Source organism: Mchenga conophoros, linkage group LG9, assembly GCF_057382185.1.
Source record: "Mchenga conophoros isolate Kocher_MC1m ecotype Shallow Benthic linkage group LG9, M_conophoros_male_GT1.1, whole genome shotgun sequence".
Taxonomy (NCBI): Eukaryota; Metazoa; Chordata; class Actinopteri; order Cichliformes; family Cichlidae; genus Mchenga; species Mchenga conophoros.
The window spans coordinates 23,138,995-23,158,877 of NC_140534.1; the positions used below are offsets into that span (position 1 = coordinate 23,138,995).

At 37.2% G+C, this 19,883-nt stretch overlaps 1 long non-coding RNA gene across 2 annotated transcripts in view; it reads left to right on the top strand.

Moving 5' to 3' along the window:
• The first annotated feature begins 2,334 nt into the window (after positions 1-2,334).
• Positions 2,335-19,883, top strand: part of LOC146567278 (uncharacterized) — a 36,111-nt gene continuing 18,562 nt past the window's right edge. Inside the window, exons 1-6 of one of the 2 annotated variants that reach the window (XR_014893895.1) lie at positions 2,335-2,618; positions 3,264-3,335; positions 5,136-5,194; positions 5,870-5,938; positions 18,090-18,162; positions 18,262-18,437. This is a non-coding gene — a long non-coding RNA (uncharacterized LOC146567278). Of the gene's footprint in view, positions 2,619-3,263; positions 3,336-5,135; positions 5,195-5,869; positions 5,939-18,089; positions 18,163-18,261; positions 19,839-19,883 lie in introns of those variants that run through there. The other variant, XR_014893894.1, reaches the window with a different exon arrangement.

A 19,883-nucleotide genomic window follows, 5' to 3' on the forward strand; every position in this document is an offset into this window, starting at 1 on the left:
ATCCCCCCCTTTTTTAACATTTAGTGTTGGGGTTTGGACATTTCTGTTGTTTGGCTGTTGATATGAATGAGAAAGGATGGGGAGGGGTAGTTTGAATGCTCTTCTTCCACATGGTCCTAGTGCATGCAGTGTCTCCCTGGTTGTTAAGTATTACATTTGTTTATAGACTGTAAGTAGTAGAGGGGTCCAATTCTGCATTTCCTCTTTGTACGTATACCCCACCGTCTACCACTTTTTAATAACAACCGTAAATTCGACTGTACAAAAATCAGTCAGGGTCCATAGATGGTCATTGTTTCTGGAATTTCTTCAGTGGGGGTCTCTGATCTGCTTTGCAGTCAAATTTTATGTTTTGATATCTGGAGGTGGCATCTGAATGTGCAGAGCTTCTCTCACTCACATGAGTTGTAGCTTTACTTTCCCCTGCAGGCAGGTATCATGACTCATCAGATCTGTTATTTGCTGCAAAGCTGTCAAAGTTAAAAAACAAAAAAACAAGTGCTTGGTTTTCAGTTTTAATGTAACAGAGTACAGCTGTCATGTAAATGCTTGTCCTTTTCAAATGGTCACTTTGGCTGAAATTCAAAATCTGGCCTTATCTTTATTCATTTCACTCCTTTGATTTTTCTTCCCTGTAAGGTCACAGCCTGCTTATCTCAACGCTATTTTTTCCCCCTCTTTTGTGCTTAAGTCTGGGAGTCAAAGTTTCGTCTGAGTCTGGCCGTTAGACTACAGCAGAATTCTAACCCCCAAATTCCTCTTGGGCTGACAAACGTCAACAAAGACCCCGAGAGACACCAAAGAGAGGTGAGCAGTGAACTGAAGCCTCATTGTATTGGCTCATTATGGGGTCCCGCAGTGAGGAAGAAGCTATTTTGTAGCACCACAAGGTCAATATCTGAAAGCCAGGGTGATGGAGGGGATATGCTGTGAGATTTTTAATTTGAGAAAGTGTAACGGGACTTTGTTAGTGAAATATAGTCGGTGAATTCTAATAGACTGCAGCTACTGATAGACAAAATGCGGACTTTGCCTTTATTTTTTCTTTTAAACTAATATGAAAAGCTGTTTATCCAAAGCATTGCGAATTTGCAGACACACCCAATACTGTGCTGAAATTTAACAAGCCCATATTTATAATAGTTTCCAAGTTGGAACCAAAATTGTATCTGGCAAGACCCATTGCAGGTGCTTTTATAGCCCATAACATGCTTTCTGACATTATAAAGGTCTGGTGTTTCAGCCTCCCAACCTCTGCAGGTGCAGTCCATATCAATACATATATTCCACACCTCATTACATGTTCACTCACAACATCTGTTTTCAAAGCTATATAAGATATTTCTATGCTCCATGGATCTACTTTCCCAGGAATTTTGATTTTACTTCCAAATAGATTTGAAAAGGGGACCTGTCACACTCTATTATGCTGATCTCAATGATTCTGTGCTCTGTCCAAATCCAGCGGTTTTCCATAACAATGCAAATTACAGGGTGCAAAGCCGAAGGAGACAAGACTTGTTATTCTCCACCCAAAGGACAGAGGTTCTTTACAACAAACTCGCCTGTATGCCTTGTGTAGACTTTGACAGAATATAAATGCCAACTTGGAAGTTGTTTTGTGCCAGACAATGAGTTTTAGATGTCAGTTCATAAGGATCAGCAGCTGTCTGGAGAAAGTGATGCTAAGGCTGTGGGATGGGGTGGGGTGGGCTGTAATGGTCTGTAGGAATATTTTTGTGAATGAATGAAACTTTGAAAGAAAGAAAAAAAAAATCAGCCGAGACCTTCTGATGCTGATTTGGAGATTCAAATTGGTTCAGTTTTCTCAATAAGGGGAAAGTCCTTGGCAACATGGAAACTATTAGGGTTAATGTATTCAACAACTTTCTTTTTCATCATTGTGCATAAAATCAATAACTCTAGCATTATGCAGACCGTATCTATCAAAGCTGTCTGGCCTTTATATGTATTTAAACATCTATCTATCCATCTTGAGGAACATGCTACATTTTTAAAAAAGGGTATGAATGAATATAACTGTCTTAACCCTAAAATGTTAACTGTTTTAGACTATATGCTTTTTCTTGAATACACAACACCATGCATCTGTGCCTTTTTCCCAGCGTGGATAGGCTGCAGTCAGTGACCCACATCTCAGCGCAATGAACTGCTTAACTCAGACTGTTGTTTTATTCAGTGCACTGTCAACAGACGGCTGAGGAGGAGGAGGGGCGGGGCTTACGCTTATGGCCCATTATTATTGGACACTAGATTCGACTCGTCTTGCCCATTGGCCGCTCGCGCTGTCGTTCTCGATCTGTTATCGCCGCTTCCCGCGCCATTCGGCGTGCACGCGCATGCAGGACCAGGCACGTAACCGTTTGGAGACTGTCTGGAGTCTGTCTGAAATAGATAAAATTGAAAATGGACTTTTAGATATCTGTGTTCATTTACAAGGAAGCCGCCTGTTGGAAAATGGGATCTTTGCTCTCCTCCTCGAGCGCCTTCGCCCACCAGTCGCCACGCTCTGGCAAAAATGTAGATTTTTTTTCTAGATAAACGTTGTGAAAGTTTTTTCTTCTGCAGTCTATCAGGAGACAGCTCTTTATGCACAGGTAGGTACGGCAAGCGTCAGAGTGAGAGTTGCCCAGTGTACTGCAGCATTACACAGCTGGTTTTTATTTTATTTTATTTTTTATTTATTTTTTAAATTCATTTTTAACCTGTTTATTTGTGAATGTTAGCTATGTGTTTTTGACTAAAAAAAAAAACAAAAAAAAAAACAGAAAACAGTTAAATTGCAGACCTTAAAATCTAAGGCAGCTTGTTTTACGTAGCAGACTGTAAAAAATAATAAAATAACGCATATTGTGATATTTTTATTTACTTGTATAAATGCGACTAGCAGTAGCTTCTTTTGTTGTGGAGGCTTCACCTCATTCACTACTTCAGGAAGACGCGCAGGTGATGCACCTTTGCTGACGTGAGGTTGTTGATTAACCCCATGCGCGCTTTAGCTACCTGTTAGTCAGCAGACACCTGAAGGCAAATGCTGCCTTCGGTGGACTCTTCTATTCTCAGTTTAACCCTTTCAGCTACACTGACAAAAAAAGACCACATTTTTGGTTACAATGCATTTCTTTTGCAAGTAGACGCACATTTACGGAATCTAAATTCGTATATGTGACTACAGGGTAGTGGAAAATGAACACTGTATGAATTCTTTTTCTTCTTTTCCTATCTTTGCTTGTGCTCTGCAGGGAATCACCCTTCAGCCCTGGAGTTCAAGAGGAGTGCACCATCCAGAAGGCAGCCTACAAGAGCACAGAAAGGTTGGTTGCTGTGCGCATTAGGCTAAGATAGAGATTTTTGAACTGACTTATAGTGTGGGTTGATGTTATGCAGGATGTTGTTAGCTGTGTAAATTAACTGAAAATTTTCCTCAAAACATGATATTAATATTTGAATTCTAAAAGTTTTCAGAATTTGACCTGAACTTCTCCCTTTTGTAGCTTCAAAGTATAATAAAACACTTACTGTGGATAAAAAAAATACATCTAGAAATCTATACTATATTCAAAATGCACACATATTTTAATAAATGTAATAAATATGGCTACAGTATTGCACCAAACTGAAATCCCTACGTGTGCTTTTAAACATCTTTTGTAGCCCAGCCTGGATGAATTTGGTTTGACCACGAAAGATGTCTTTGTCAAACAGTTTCTTATCCTAAAACACAAGACTTTACAGAAAACAGAAATATTGGTAAGGCTTTAACAACACGATCAAAGTAATCTGTGTGCCACTGTGGCTGTGTGCCTGATGTGCTGCTGCCACAGACTAGTCTAGACACTTTTCCTCCTTCACTGCAGTTGTCTGCAGACAGTGTGGTCATATGACTTGGGGAGAATTCCTCCCTCCTTTCAGTGTCTGCTCTTTTAGGGCAAGATGGCTGCTAAAGTATTGTTGCAACCCATGACGTATATATGAATCAACGTAAAGGAGGAAAACGGTGGCAAAAATGGTCACACGTCTTGTTATAAATGACAACAAGGTAGAAGGGGTAGTGAATATCAGCTCTTTTCACAGATTTTTTTTCAAACCTACATTTATTGTAATCGTCAGCTCAGTTATTTCTTCGGTCGATTATTGATTGTTACTAGTTAGCATCCTTGGATCAGTGCAACCCAGTAAATGGAAAGTTGCAATGTTTTTGTGCAGTTCTTGACTATCTGAGAGCTTTCCTCCCCACTTCTTTCTCTTCTGCTGCATGTCGGTCTTTTATAGGGGCGCTTGGTAGCCATTTTGTCTGATTCATCACTGCATAAGGCTTGCAGGGTATTCCAAAATTTGTCGTGCAACTACTCAGCATTTCTGAGCATTTGGCCCAGCACCTTCAGAAGGCTGTGGTCTCAACAGGAATACGCAGTACAAAATGCAGTCGTGTTCCAGTGTTGTTGAAAATGAAATTTGAGAGTGTGAATGTTTATATTTTTGTGTTCATAAAAAATCCAGCGAGTCTTAGACAAATAGTTTACTAAAAAGTAACCTAACATAGGAGAAAGCATTACTTGGAATAACGATGTAGTCTGTAAGATTATACTTTAGTTTTTATGATTTGTAATTTTTTATTTTAAAGCTTTTGTCGCTTTAGACTTGAATGAGTCTTGTATTAACAGCCAGTGTGTTCATACCACAGGTAGTGCTGTAAAGTGGGATGCACGATAACAGAAGAAAAAAAAAGTGTACAATGTCTTTGGGAGATGCATTGCTTCACCTGAAGTGGATATTGATTTATAACAGTGGTATTACGCTATTGAAAAATTATAGCTGCGGTAGTAATGCTTTACAGAATCCTCTTTAAAGAGAGGGAGGCAGGCAGTATTAACTTTGACTTGTAAAAGTGCTTCAAGCTTTCCTCTGACATTACGAGTTATTTCCACTGCTTAAGTCTGTGATGTTTATCTGTTTGCCATATCAGTGACCAGCCTGGACAGATCTCTTCATTAACACCTACTTAGTGCATACTCTTCTGATGTCTGACGGCTTCTTTAGTCTCATCCTTTTCAGGTGTTTTTGTGAGCTTGTTGATCATGTAGCCACATATAAAACATGCAGTATTTTTGCAGGCCTGTCCCTAACCTGAACCAGTGTCTGACAAAAAATGATTGGAAATGCAATTAGAAAGGTAAGAAATGCACGCAAAGCAGTCTTATATTTCTTTTTGATACCTTTTAAAATAAATAAATAAATAAATAAATATGTGATTTACCTACAGTAGCACAATAGCACAGAATAGCGAGCCATTTTGGGGGTGTATGCCACACAGAATAATACGTTACTAATTCATTTTCAGATTTTTTTTGTTCTTTTTTTTTTGTAATGCAGTTTTAGTGAAATGTCTTACTTATTATTTGTAACTGTGACCACAATATTAATTAAATGAGTATTTATTTAATCACTACTACCTCCAATCAAACTGTAAATTAAAGCGATGCATCGCTTAAAGCTAACTTCAAATAAAATCATTCCTAAATTATGTATCTGTAATTGTGTCAGCTACCATAAAGTGAATAACGATTGCAGCTTAAGTGTTTCCGCACAATTACGATTTGTTTTTAAACTGTTTCAGCCACACTTACCGTCTAGCCAATATGGCATTTATGTGTGGGGACTTTTTAGCCGCAGACTTAGTTGGAATAGTTTGAAGAAAGCTGTGATAAACAAGAAAAAAACAAAGTGTTTAATTTAATCCTTGGCATTTCAGTTTTCTGCTATGTTCTGTGTGGTGCAAAAGAATGTGAGCGTTGACTAAGACACACAGTTGTCCTGTAATGCTTTTTTTCCCCTTTCATTTTCACAGGAGAGCCCTGGTTTCTTGAAGTCTGTCATGCCTTCATATGTTTGACCCTGAAGTATACCCGCCCAAATGGTAAGATCTGTGTTGACCTGTTCATTAGAGCACATTTGGGCACGTTTAAAGTTGAGAAAAGCAATTCAAGGAATGCTTTAAGGTGCTGCAGTGAGTGAATGCGATTGCCTGAGGGAAATATCAGTCCGCTGCACACCAGCATTTCCAGAGCTTGAGCTCCTGCCTGCAATGCCAGTTCTGCATGATATGATGGTGAGACTTGGCTAATCAAATCCACTGATGTCATTCACTATTTTTTTATTTTATTTTTTTACCAACACACATTTTTGATCTCTTCATAATATAATCATAGATATGGATCTTATAAGTTATACTTGAGGCGTTGACTGGAAAATGCTGATGCAAGAGGCGCTCTGAATCTTCATACTGTTTTTCTATTGGATGATTGTCTCCACCCACAAGTGCAGTCACGAGGTCTAGCATCATGATGATGTCTGGGAAAAACAGGCTTTTCGTGGGTTATTTCTGTGCACATACAAACTAAAATCTGAGCCTGTTTCAAAGCATTGCTCTGTACAGCAGCAGCACCTGCCATTGTCTCCTGTAAATGGTGGGATGTTTAGCTCACCAGGCTTTTGCTACGTAATGACGCAGTTTCCTTTGACAATGGTGTGTCATTTTTTTTCTTTTCAAATCAAGGTTTTCTCTGTATTTAAGATGTCTCCTGGCAGTCTGCCAAAACATGGATCCATTTCCCTTTTCTGCTCTAACAGCTGCACAGCTGTGACCCTCAGCCGGTCTTAGCCATCGATATCGCAAAGCCATCAACGTCCATCTTAGGTTTAGGCACTGGCAAAAGAGAAGAACTGTAATGTAGCACGTAGAAAAGGAAATCTGAGCTCTCAGCATAAATCCTAACAGAAAACGGCACAACTTGTATGAACTAAAACTTTCCAGTCAAAGAGATTTATGGGTATATGTGAAACGTACTTTTAGCGTAGTGGTAGTAGTATTTTAGTTTGTCTTTTAAAGTTTTAATTTTTGTTCAGTGCAGTGTGTTTTTTCTTATTGCCGTAATGCTTTCTTTTTTCATTTTCAAATGTTTAAATTGACTTTCAAATGTTTTTGATGCCACGTTTAAGATGATTTACTGAAAATGCTCATCACCTCAGATTTAAATCAAAAGTATTAATTAAGCGCCAGCGTAATATATTCTAATAACGTACTATTAAAAGTTTAACATGGAATACATGCTTTAAAACGTGCAATACACATATTTTGTTATTTGTTATTTATTGAAGTCTATCAGACTTAAATGACGATCACTAAGTCACGCCATGTAAATGATCATTCGAGAGAAGATTCTGAAGCAATAAATGTTTGTTTGATTTTTGATTTTAAATTTTATTTGCTCTGTAAATTGTCGAAAAGTTATAGGCATTCGGCGATAATAAAAACGCGCATTAACATAATACATTTACACGATTAATAAAATGTTTTTTTTCCAGCGTGTTGTGCATCTTAAACCTTTTATATTTTTTGTAATAAAATTTTAGCGGCATTAACGGTTTGATAGCAAATTTATTTCTGATTTGTACGATTATTACGCATTGTTCGTATTTATTGAAGTTATTTTTAATCGTTTATTTAAACACAGTTCGTTTTTATTTTATTGAGCAGAGTGTATAAATCTCTAAAATGTAATGAGTGTAATAAAATATTGTTTGTATATTATAGAATAGTATAGAAAAGTTATGCTTATTGACGCTAAATTATATTAGAGCGATATAGTGTTGTATTTTTGTGTGTGTTAGATTTCAGTCAGGCTCTTATAAGTGATGCATCTTTTTAATGAAGTTGTATTAGCTAATGACTGCACTGGAAAGTAAAGTCCACCCATTGCAACGTTTATTTTAAATGTACTGTATAAAACGATGTAGAACTGCTAGTTTGTCTTACGAAACTATTTAGTTAACCTTTACCCACCCACTAAATACTTGTTTTCCTCCACTTATGTAAAGCCACACTGTATTCTGATGCCATGTAACACAGCAGTGGCTGTCAGTAACATTAAGCTGGGTCTGTGCTTTGTTGCCATTAAAATAGAGAGAGGAAAAGGGACTTTGGATTTATGCATGTGTTTAGGTGTTATGAGGCCAGGAGGCAGGTCAGAATTACCAAACCTATAGATTAATGTCAGACCTGTTAGATTTTGTTAAAAAAATAATTAAATGAATTTTAAAAATGAGCCATGCTAAACCATATTAAGTTCAGCTTATGCATGCAGGTGGTTTAGATAGTTTCCACTTGAAATTATGATTACTAAAACGAAATTATTTCAGCTGAAATCCTGATTGCGTTGAACACTTATTAATATTTATTATTAGTTCATTTGACTGCAGATGCTTTTGTTAATAAGCCTAAATTGTTTTCACCGTTTTGATCCAATGTTACTTTTCAAAATGTTTCTTTAAGTGGTTCCATTAAACCTTAATAACAGAATAATAAAAAGCTGTTTATCTGGTGAATTTTTCTGTCGCTTTGAGCCAAAATAACATTTTTGAAGTATTGAATTGATCTTAGGTCAACAGTAGGATCTTGGCTTGGAGATAACAGACCTTTTTTTTTTTTTTAAGTTTTCTTTTATTTTAAATCACTAAAGAATCACAGTCGTGCCGACTTTATTCCCAACCTCAGTGAGTGTGTGCCACACTCACTGAGGTTGGGAATGTAATCTGCAGCCACAACATCATATCACATGAATATTAGTTCTTCATTAGCAGAAGGCTGCCTGCCTGAAATTCCACATTGACTTCAATGTAAATGTCACGGTTATTTCTGAGAGTTGTGAAGGTAAGTAAATAACCTCTTTTCGTTGACTGGAGTGTGTTTGCTTGCATTTGTTACAACTAGCTGTGATCCAGCCAGTCTTAAGATGTGCACACGCAGCATGTCTGTTCCCACTCAGCTGCGTTGCATTGACAGCTTCAGCAGTACTTCCTGGTTTCATTTGATTGCAAAACCACCTCTGACTTTTAAATGGAGTGTGCTCATTTACAACACCCTCATAAACGATACAAACAAGGTCATAGGGCCTGGTGATCACTGTTTGACTGCACTGCAAGGCTGTGTGCTTGCTTATAGTGAGCAACAGCCTCAATAAGTACTTACCTTCTGGGAGGAAACTTTTGGGTTGAGGTGAACTTCTGCTTGTGTAACTCTTTCTCTGAGATGTCAACACATAAGATTTTACAGTGGACTACGGCTTTGAAAATGACCTTAGTTATACAGTTTGTTTGTGTCAAAAGACATGTATGCTTTTACAGTAGTGTTTAACATGTTGCACAATGCTTTTTGGAGATTTTATTGTTCGTAACAGTATTCGGCTTTCTAATGAAGGTTTGAACGTGCAGTAAATAGTATACCAGTGCAATAGTCACTATATAAAGCTTGACTCGTATCATTATTAAAGGACAGATTTTTGTAATTAGGAAGACAAAACACATTCTTATTGTGACGAGTTATTAGATATTGTTTTGTGCATATTTTAATCAAGACATCTTCTAAAATTGATAGCTGCTTGGTTGATCAGCTACTATCACCATGAGTGAGTATAAACATCTGGTAAGATGATAATATGGCAGTTCGAGAGTCCTCCTTGCCTCCGTGTAATATAGTACACATCGCCATCGTCTACAAATTTTGGTTATTTTAACAAAAGACATACTTGGGGTAAAGTGTAACTTGTTGCATTAACTTTATATTCACAAAAATGAAGATGTAAGAATAAATCTGCAAAATACTTTTATAGTGAAAAGTCAGAAACGTCATTTGTGGAGTAGCCAGTAGTTTGGTGCAAATAGTATGTAGAGCAGATCGGTGTGTATGTTACTGCTTTATATTTTTGTCATTTGTTTCATATCTTACAAAAACTGCTTCGTTAACATACAAAAGCATTAAAATTTCACCACTGCGGTGGCTTTGGTAAAAGTTTCCCTCAAAGCTGGATTTCTGAGACTTGAGGGTGCACTTGCATTTTTCCCTAATTGGGTCTTATTTGAACACACCTGGAATACCTGCTTTCATTCTGCCATTTGACCTTTTGTGAATTAAGACGGCAAGACAGAGTTAGAGCTCATCAACCCTGCGGTACATCATACTGAGGGAAGGCTGCACCATGACTAATTAGTAAATCTCACTTCTCTCTAAGGTGAAAAACTGATTTCCTTTGCAGAGTGTGGGGGTTGATGAGTAAATACCCACCTGCACTAAGTTGCAGTAACCTAATAAGTCTCCCTGGACTTTGAAAGTGAATATTTCATATTTCACTTATCTCCAACAGCTTTTCTGCATGTCTCATATCTGACTCCCAAACCTTAAAAGATGGGTAAGACTGCACCCACAGACTGCAGGATCTCTCTGTCACACAATGGCGTGGAAAGGTCAGGCCTAATGAAGTCGGGGGTTTGACCCCTAGTATTCAGTGACTTTGCATGGGCTCCCATCCCACTGCTGCAACCATGCCGGTTAATCCCTTTTTGATCCTAATTGATAGGCATTAACATGATCCTTATCCAGGAGCTGTGTTTTGTCTTCCACAGCCCTTCTCTCTGGGTGTCAGTGACACAAAGTGTGAAAGCGTTAAACCAAATGTGAAATTGATATTTTTCATGTTTGTGTGCTTAAACTCAGGCTGGGTTTTATGAACACTCACGCAGAAGTCCTCAGTGTTCAATGTTTTGCCCTTTGAGACTCTTAACAGGACTTAGCATATAACCTCTGGAATCCGACTGTGATGTGAATGGTACCAGCCCATTTCCAGTTTGTTTTCCTTTGAGTCCTTTTATCTTCATTGCTAGGTGATTGCTTCCTTTAACTATTTACTAATTACCCTCTTTAAAATGTTTGCACAGTCTTTAAGTCAGGGTACATGTCACTTTTATGAAAGCACAGATGCTGCAAGACTTCAGAAATGCAGGCGGCATCAGTTCTTCAGGGTTTCTTTTGACTTTGATTTTATTAGTCTAGTATTATATAAGATTCGTTTTTTTAAATTCCAGCTGTCAATTTCCAACTCTAAAAATACTTAACTTTAAATATTAGAACTCTCGCTACACACTAATCATTTACATTACTTATTGTAGTTTGACTTTATTCACAATAGCAATCAGAAGTCATCGCACACATTTGTAAATTAGAAAAACGCCTTTACTAAACACTTGATGTACATTTGAGTAATTGCTCATTACATTACATATTTTCCAAAGGTGTGTCCTTTTAATTTCCTTGCATCTACAAACTAGCGGCACATAAATCTGTTGTGTTACACGATGTTTTACAAGCGACATTAAAGGGGTATTTTATTTGTATTTGTTTGTAAAACTACAGAGTAAAGCAAATAGCAAAGTTTTCTTTGGGCTCAGCAGTATTCGAGTTTTCTGCAAAAGTTTTGCTTATGTTAATGTTTAATGTGTATGAGAATTTTCTTCCAAATGCATTGAAACCTTGTGCTGTCATAAAAACACTGATTTAAAAAGTTAGGTTCTGACTGCTGTGCGCTTTGAATTAGTCACCTTTATATTAGATTTACACGTAGATGTTTTACATTTAATGTATTGGTGAACATTTTCCCACAGCTCCAACGTCACAATTGTTCCCCTAAAAACTGCATTATGCTTTTAATCTATGGTCTCTAATGTGAAAAACTTATTGTAGGAACCTTTTTCTCCCATTGTGCATTGCATGAACTTTACTTAAATGCACTTAAAAAAAATTGTAGAGACATTTCATCCTTTAAAAACAAAAAAACCCCACCAGAAAACAAAAATCTGTTTTTAAATGTTCTATTTCTTTCCTAATATTAAGATTTAGTTCCTTCTTTAAGCTTAGTAAACCTCATCTGTCTGCAAAACCAAAAGAAGGCTTCAGGTTTTTTGGACAACCATATGTTAAATATTTATTTATTTTGAACACTACACTCAAATCTGCACAATTAAGAAGCATGTCTCGCCATTTCGCTGCTGTGCTCAGCAGTGTGCATCAACCCACTTTAGCTGTAAAATGCCAGGTGTCATGTTGGTTCTTGTTGGTTTCACACAGCGACTCAAGTCCCTCCCTGGAATGCATTTCTCATGTCTCCATAGGATTGAGTGCTATTTCAGCTTGTTTGTTGCAGTCAATAATGAGTACTCTGTAAGGCCTGATGACATAATTTTAGGGATTGCTAAAGGAAAAAACTCATTATGGAGCTAAGACGGTACAGACTGGGACGGCGCACATGTACTCCACATGACTGGCACCACCTGCCCTCTATATGTTACACTCGCTTCTCTTATCCCACTGAGCTAGTTTCTGCCAGTTATGTGCAACCCCCAGCAGACACCCATGCAGTGACTCAGTGGTGGGTTGGGCTTTACTGTGTTGCTGTTATTTAGATTTGCTTTAGCCACAGGTAAACAAGTTTGTAGATGATTTGGTGGATTGAAAGGTCAGTCAACGACAGCAACAGGAAGTGTACTCTCCTTAGTGAGATAGAAAGATTAGAGAGTCAGTGCACTGTAGAGAGTTTTTCTCATGTTTGTTGTCTAAAGAAGCTTTGTTTTCTTGCATTTTGTCTGACACGTTTTTTTCTGAGATGGTAGAAATTTTCAGCAAGTGTGTGACTATTTGCTGTGCAGTATGAAGAGTTTGCTTAGTTCTGGTTGTAGCTGTTTTCTTTCTACTTATTTTTTTCTCCTAGTTGGAAAAATAATGGGGAGGTAGTTCATGTACAGTAAAATGAACAATGCAGTAACCAGCTCTAACATTTATGACAGTGTTGCACTGGTTCAGGACATGCAAATAATAATTATCTGTAATTGTCATGCTGTGTGGATGGTAATTGGCTAACAGCTATATCGTGCATGCGATTGGTGCACATTTAATGTAAATTTTAACGTTTCCTTGATTGAGAGGTATTTACGGTATAGCAGTAATTGCCATCCTGGAGCATGCAAACCTTAAAAAAACCTGACAGATTCCACATTTTGACTGTAGCTGTCCTGTAATTTGATATTCTTGTCTATAACTGCCTTTATTAATAATTGCAAAGCCAAAAAGTACTTCTTGAGAAAACAAAAAGCAAAGAAAATCAACCACGAATTTGTGCATGTGCATTTGTGTTTGCCTGTGTTATAGAGGTTTGACTTTCAGCTTGAAGAAAGCGACATCATTACACTTTTACAGCATTGGCAATTGAGTGACTGAGCCATATTTATACATGTCAAATTCTGGTCTAAATGCACATCAATGCAGTCTGTCTTTAGCATTTTAGAGCAGTTATACCTGTATGTATCAGAGTGACATGTCTGAAGTTTAAAACTTTGGAGTGTTTATTAAAAATAAAACACTCTTATTTTGATATCTTATTTTACTCTGGAGCTTTACACATCACAGCGCCTCACCACCTTCGTTTATTCTCTTCATATTGTTTCGATATGAACAGCTTTTTCTAGAAATGACACAGATGAAAATATCATCTTGCAGGATGTTGCTGCATCACAGCAGGGATAAGAGGAGCTTGTTGTCATGTGTGGAGTTGGTCTTTTAAGACATTGAAGTCGACGGTAATTTCCACTCCTCTCTGGATTTAGCTGTCAGAATTCCTACCAGCAGACTTCCATTTGCATTCAGTTCATTTTTATGAATTAGCTGGTGTATTTATAGCCTCTGACCATTTTCGACAGCTTAGATGTGGATCACTTAGTGTGCAGCCATATTTTTTAATTATTTGGTTGTGTTCACGCACATTTTACTTATTTGTATGATGTTTAAAACATAAAACTAGAGTGGGATTTAGGTTGAGTTCCTAAAAGAAAACAAGAAGAGTGAAGCATATGAAGAAAAGATGGAAAAGGTTGGAAAACAATCTTTGTATAAAACTTGCACTATGTAAGACCAGCCATATATTTGCAGAATGGCTCTAAAATTAAAAGAAAACTGAAAAAGAAACTTTATTTAAAACTTTTCTTCAGGTTCATTGGATATTAAATCATCATTTTCTCCCGGCACTAGCATTATTTCATATTTCCTACATCCCTTTTATTCATATTTAAACTTTTGGTGATTAAACCTTAAATAAAAGCATTAAATTAAAACACAATGCTAAGCTCTTGATCTGTGAAGATGGAGTTTAAAGAGGCAGCAATGCTAAATAATCAAAGTGCGGATTGATGGACAGTATTTGATTGGAGAGCCTTTTAGCAGCTTTGGGCCTAAACAAGTTATCTAATGTAATGACTAATGTTTGAAGTTGGGTTTCATGCTGTGCTTTTTCCACATTGCAGTTGCATTTTTATTTTAAAAAATAAATCAGTTTTCTTAACATAGCTGTTAGTCCCAAGTGGGGAGACTGCTCAATCTAACTTTACTTCTCAATGCTGCACATTGTCCTTTCTCCTGACAGAAGCATTCAAGATCAAGGGCAGCATCACCTTTGCCACTAATGAGGTTGTTTATTCCCCCAAATTTCCTTGTGGACTTAAACTGAGAGGAAAAACGGGCCATGCATAGCAGAGCACATAATTAGCATTAGCAAAACAGAGCTCCAAAAGTCCCATTTTATAGAATAGGTGACAGCAGGATCCCATGTTTCTTACCTAAATTGCCTGTATGTTTACACTTTGGACAAAAGTGTATTTAATTGTAATAGGTCATAATCTTTGAAAAAAAATAGTTTCAGAACTTCCCGTTGCTTTATTTTAGAGTCAACATTTTTAGGACTTTAATTAGAGAAATTAATTTCAGATTTTCCCAAATTTACAAAGATTTCTCAGTAATAAACAATATTTTTTCAATGGTGACTATCCATATAAGATATTACTGTGCTCTTTACTTGGACTCTGTAATAAATGACACTATAACAATGTGCTAACTGCTAGTCAGTAGCATTTTTTCTTCTCTTTCAAGGCAACTTGAGCTGCAAATAGGCCAAATCATCTTTGACATCAGCTGCATCAATGTTTTTTTGCTTTGTTTGAATCGTGGGCATTCAAAAGTCACGACATGCAAAATAGAAACTCATCTGATGAAGACGACTAAGTACTAAAAACGAACTACTAGGGATACGACAGACAGAGTACACAGTGTCTGTGGTTGCAAATCAATTAGCAATCAACCTAATGTGTTGAAAATCCTTTTGAATTCCCAATACATTGGCTTTTTTCGTGCAGTGGTGCCTGACGTACTCTGCCCTGGATTATTTATCTTAATTTCTATTGACTAGATTGTATTACCAGTTCAGAACTGTCATATATTTTAATGTTTTTAATCTAATTTCCATTACGAATGAGTTTAACCTGATCAAGGGCCTTTGGCGTTGTATATCTTCCAATAATAGTGATGATGATATATGTGTGGCACTTTTCTCTAGCTGGTGCACAGGCAGAATACCATTTCCAGGCCTCTACTCAGAGCCCATGTACACTGCTTTATTTGCTGATGTAGATTGGGTTCCAATCTCTGCGTAAATGTGAGGCTTTACTGTATGTTTGCTTATCTGTCCAGCCATCCCATCTATTCAAACAGCTTTCCTTTTATTTAAAGCTGTGTGCTGGCTGGGCTTTTTATCCCTAGGACTTTTTCTGTTATTTTGGGACCAGATGGCGAGGGGCACGGAAGCGCCTCTTTTGTCTGGGTGCTTCTTTTGAAAAGAGGTTGTCGTTCCCTAATGTAATCAGCAGCACCGGAAGGGTCCATTTTGGGCCGTGAAAGAAGACAATTGGGTCTGGACACCTCTAGCTTACAGAAATGTAGAGTTCATCTCTCGACCCTGCCCCCTTTGACCAAGGCCCTGGCATGAAGGATGCTGATCTTTGATCAGTGGAGGGTGGAGGTGCTGATCCGACCTCATGAGGGCCAAAGGGCACCCCCCTCCACCCCGTTGCCCTGTTTACCCTGTACTTGGCTACTGCTGACACCTCCTTCCGGAAGAAGCCAGGGGGTAGTGGGTTGGGTTGGGCATGGTGCGGGGGTGTACCATGACCTGTCTAGACACAGTTGTTGTTTGTTGCCCTGGTGTTGCCAAGGGGGACACGGTGAACTTTGACCTCAACTGTAGTTGGTTAGGAGCTACTTTGGTCATCCAAGGAAGACATTTTTTTTTCTTTTTAATTTCAGGGTTGGAGGTGGGGAAATGAGGCGGGGTATGGATGTGACCTACATAATGCGCAATCTGCTTTCAGAAACCACAGGCATGAATTTGTTGGCAAAACTGGTTTTATTTTTTTATTCATTTAATTATTTGCTAGTTATATTATATGATAATTTCAGTTGGGTCACAAAATGGAAGACTTGTATTGTGATTTTGCTGTTTACTGGATGCACTTTTGGATGTTTTCTTCATCATACACAGTAAGTAATCTTAAAATTTCATTTACAAATGTGATATTCAGTCAATAAATTGGAGGTAAAACCAATAGAAATATTAATTAAACTCTTACTTACAAAAACTGACTACTAACATAAGCTGTTTTTGTGTGAAGCATCAGTCTTTAGGCCCTTTATTTATTTTAATTTATTGGAAAGCACTTTGGTTTTAAATGTGTTATATAAATTCAATTTAGTTACTTGCTTAGTTTTAACAAATGCTGAGTAGCACTTGTCTGTCCGAGCGGCTTTAATGCCTTCTTGTTGAGCGAGAGACAGATTTTCTGTGTGGTTACACATTGTTATGCTCGTATGTTGCTCGACCTTTTTCACATTTTTAATTTTATATTTCAGTTGCTCAAATTAATATCCGGCACAGTGTTTCTCTTTATCTCTGCTTACTCAGAGCTTATACATAGATAATTCCTTGGAAAAGATTTAAACGTAATCTGGAAACCAAAGAAGACAAACACTGAAAAGTAGTAATGAAGAGTTTGAATTTTAAAAACGCAAATCAGATCTTGTCTAGAATTTTTATGCCAATATGCACAAATGTCTAGATTTTTTTTTCTTTGTTCCTTTTTAAAAACAAACAAACCCCAAAACAAACTATTTTAATAGGCTTAGAAGAAAATAATTAGCACCATTATTCCTTAATGGGAATGTTTCGCCACAGACACAGTGAAATGTTTCTTTTATTATTTACCACATGTCGCTCTTTATCCTATGCCTACAGTCGCTGATTTTGGCCTGAACCAGAACATAGCCTAATGTGTGAACTGGCTTTGATGTTGAGGCCGTTTCTCAGGAGTGGGTGTAGCGATTCCACCATCATGGCCGCCACTTCCAACCCCGCCCTCTCGCCTGCCACTCAGGAACAGTTAAAATGGCAGCACGCAGCAAAATGAGTGAGAGGGAGAAAGAGGGAAACGCCCACTACTGTGAGCTAAGGCACAGTCGACTGAGCTGTAGCTCGCCTCGTATGCCAGCTCAAAGCGAGATCATTATTTTTTGGTGTTTTCAGTCGTCTGAGTACAATGTGAATCCGAAAATGTCTAGACGGGAACACGCTGCTGAAATCACTGAATAGTTAGCAAATTTTGTCACAGACTCATCCGCCATCTGTATTTTACTGTAATGCTCTATTTTGAGCAACAGTTTGTGAGAAATTTTACTCAAAACAATCATATATTCTTCTTTATGAGCTGATTTCAAAACTTGTAATAGGGCTAATATGATTAGCGAACCCTTCGTATGCAGTATTTTATTAGGCGTTACACTTACTACACTGTAATTGAACATGAACATGCTCTTTGGCGTGCTGCCATTCTTCATGTTTTTGGCTACAGGTTTATACAACTGCTTATGGGCTCTGTGTGATTAACACAGGATTTTCTGCTGTGTACTATCTAAAGATGTTAAAAAAACAAAACAAAAAACCCTAAAATATTCATATTTTACTCATAATATGTATTTGTTTGTACTGCACGCATTGGCCACTGCATCATTTGTATTCTGAAGTGATACAGTACAGTATTTCAGCGAGCATATTCATTTTTAATGTTGACAGAACAAAGTAGTGCGATCAGTGATTTTTGAAACCCTTTGCTCTTAAACAGCTCTGTGAATGTGCTTATTATGTCATCTAACTAATACCAATTAAAGGCTGTACGCTACACCAACCCAGTGCTGTTTCAATGAGCTTGAGACCCTTTTAAAATGGCTCACAGAGCATAGATGGATATAACCAATCTCAGTAAACTGGCTGAAATTAAGCATTATACCCAATCATTTTAAACCTTTGCAGGACTGGCAGCTTCTTCTTAACAGCTCTATTGCAAGGCACTCTACATCCAAACTGCAGTGTGGAAAATTTAAAGGTAAATGTCCAAATTTTTATTTTTAGCTCTTCCTACTTTCGCTGAATGACAGTTTATTATGATCCTCTTGGTGTGAATGTGTTTATTTCCTTTCCACAGTGCAGGGAGCTAGCTGGTGTACTAGGAGGAAGATGTCATGCTAAGGATGGGTTTTGGTGATGATGTTGCTACTGTTGATGCAGCATCGAGCTCTCACTTTGTGCCTCTGTCAGCTATGATCCGTAACCACAAAGTGAGTGACAGGCCAGTCCCTGGGGAAAGCAAGGGGGCCTGAGGTGAGTCAGATGTATCCTTGACCCTGTCTGGCTGTGTGTCAGCGAGCAACACAAACTCTGTATAAAAAAAAAAGAAAAAGAAAAAAAAAAAAGGCCAAAACTGGCATGACTGTACATTGTACATCTTTATTTAGTATGTAGAAGAAGAATGTAGGAGAAACAGAACCAACCTGAGTTTTTCTGTTAAGTGGATCCGTTTTTTTGTTGTTGCTAGACTCATTTTGAAATTATAATGAAGCGCACATTACAAATTGATGCCTTTGATACCTTTGTGTGCATTTCTCTTCCACCAGAGTGCTGATGTTTTAATCTTGGCTTTGTGATGTTGTTACAGACCTGTTTTAGACAAACTCAGCACAAATTTTGTATACACTGTTTACTCCAGTGCATTACATATGGCTTAAATAACACATTCATGCAAGGAAACATAAATCTGTTCATTACTGAGGGTAAATTTTACTCAGGTTTGAAGTTGCAAAGTGGCATATTCACTCAAATTAGCATTTTGATTTTTTTCACTTAAAATAACTGAAGCTGATGATTGAGAAAATCTTTATTAATATAGCTGTTGTACAGGATATGTGGTCAAATGGTAGAAAAATGTTCCACTGTTAATCAGCTGCAGCACTAGGTGTTGCAATACTTAAAGATGGTGTAACGTTTGTACACGATGGACTCAAAATGAGGGGCCTGGAAAATGTTATCCACATCTCAGGATTTCTTATTAGAGCAAATACCTGATCAGTTTGAGAAGGTGTCCAATTGAGAAGAAATTTTTGAATTTATTGAATTGCGATAAAATATCTGTTTTATTTCTGGCCTTTTTTTGTTATATTCATGTACTGACAAATTTAAAAATATATAGATTTTAGACTTTTAATCAGATAAAACTGTTAATCTGATGATAATGTTTAAGCATTTTGTGTTTGGGGATTTTGTGTATCTAATGTCTGAACAATAAATGATCAATGCAAAATTTAAAGAATATAATGATGATTAGTGAAAATAATTTTTGTAGTTGCTGCTTTTAGGTGTAAATGTACATTCAGAAATTGATATCTGCAGATGTTCCAAAAGAAAACATTGTGTTTTGTGCCATGCAAGATATTTGCTTCCACTTGCCAAAAAAGATGACCCATAAGACATATTAGGAAATTATTTTAAAAGTTGGTGTTTTTTTTTAGTTCTAAAGTGCTTATTGTAATATTTTGTAGCAGCAATCAAAGACAAGAGTTCATCCAAAGCCGTAGTCAGTGTTACACCAGACGCATTCTGCAAAAGACATGATTCAACTTAAGGTGCAACTGCAAGAAATGATGTATTTATGTTAAATTAAATGTAAGATAACTATGACCGTAATATTAAATAACTTTTTATTAATAAACATTTCCTATTCTGTAATTGCTTCTCTTATTTTGTTCCTATATTTCTTTTACCATCTTTTTG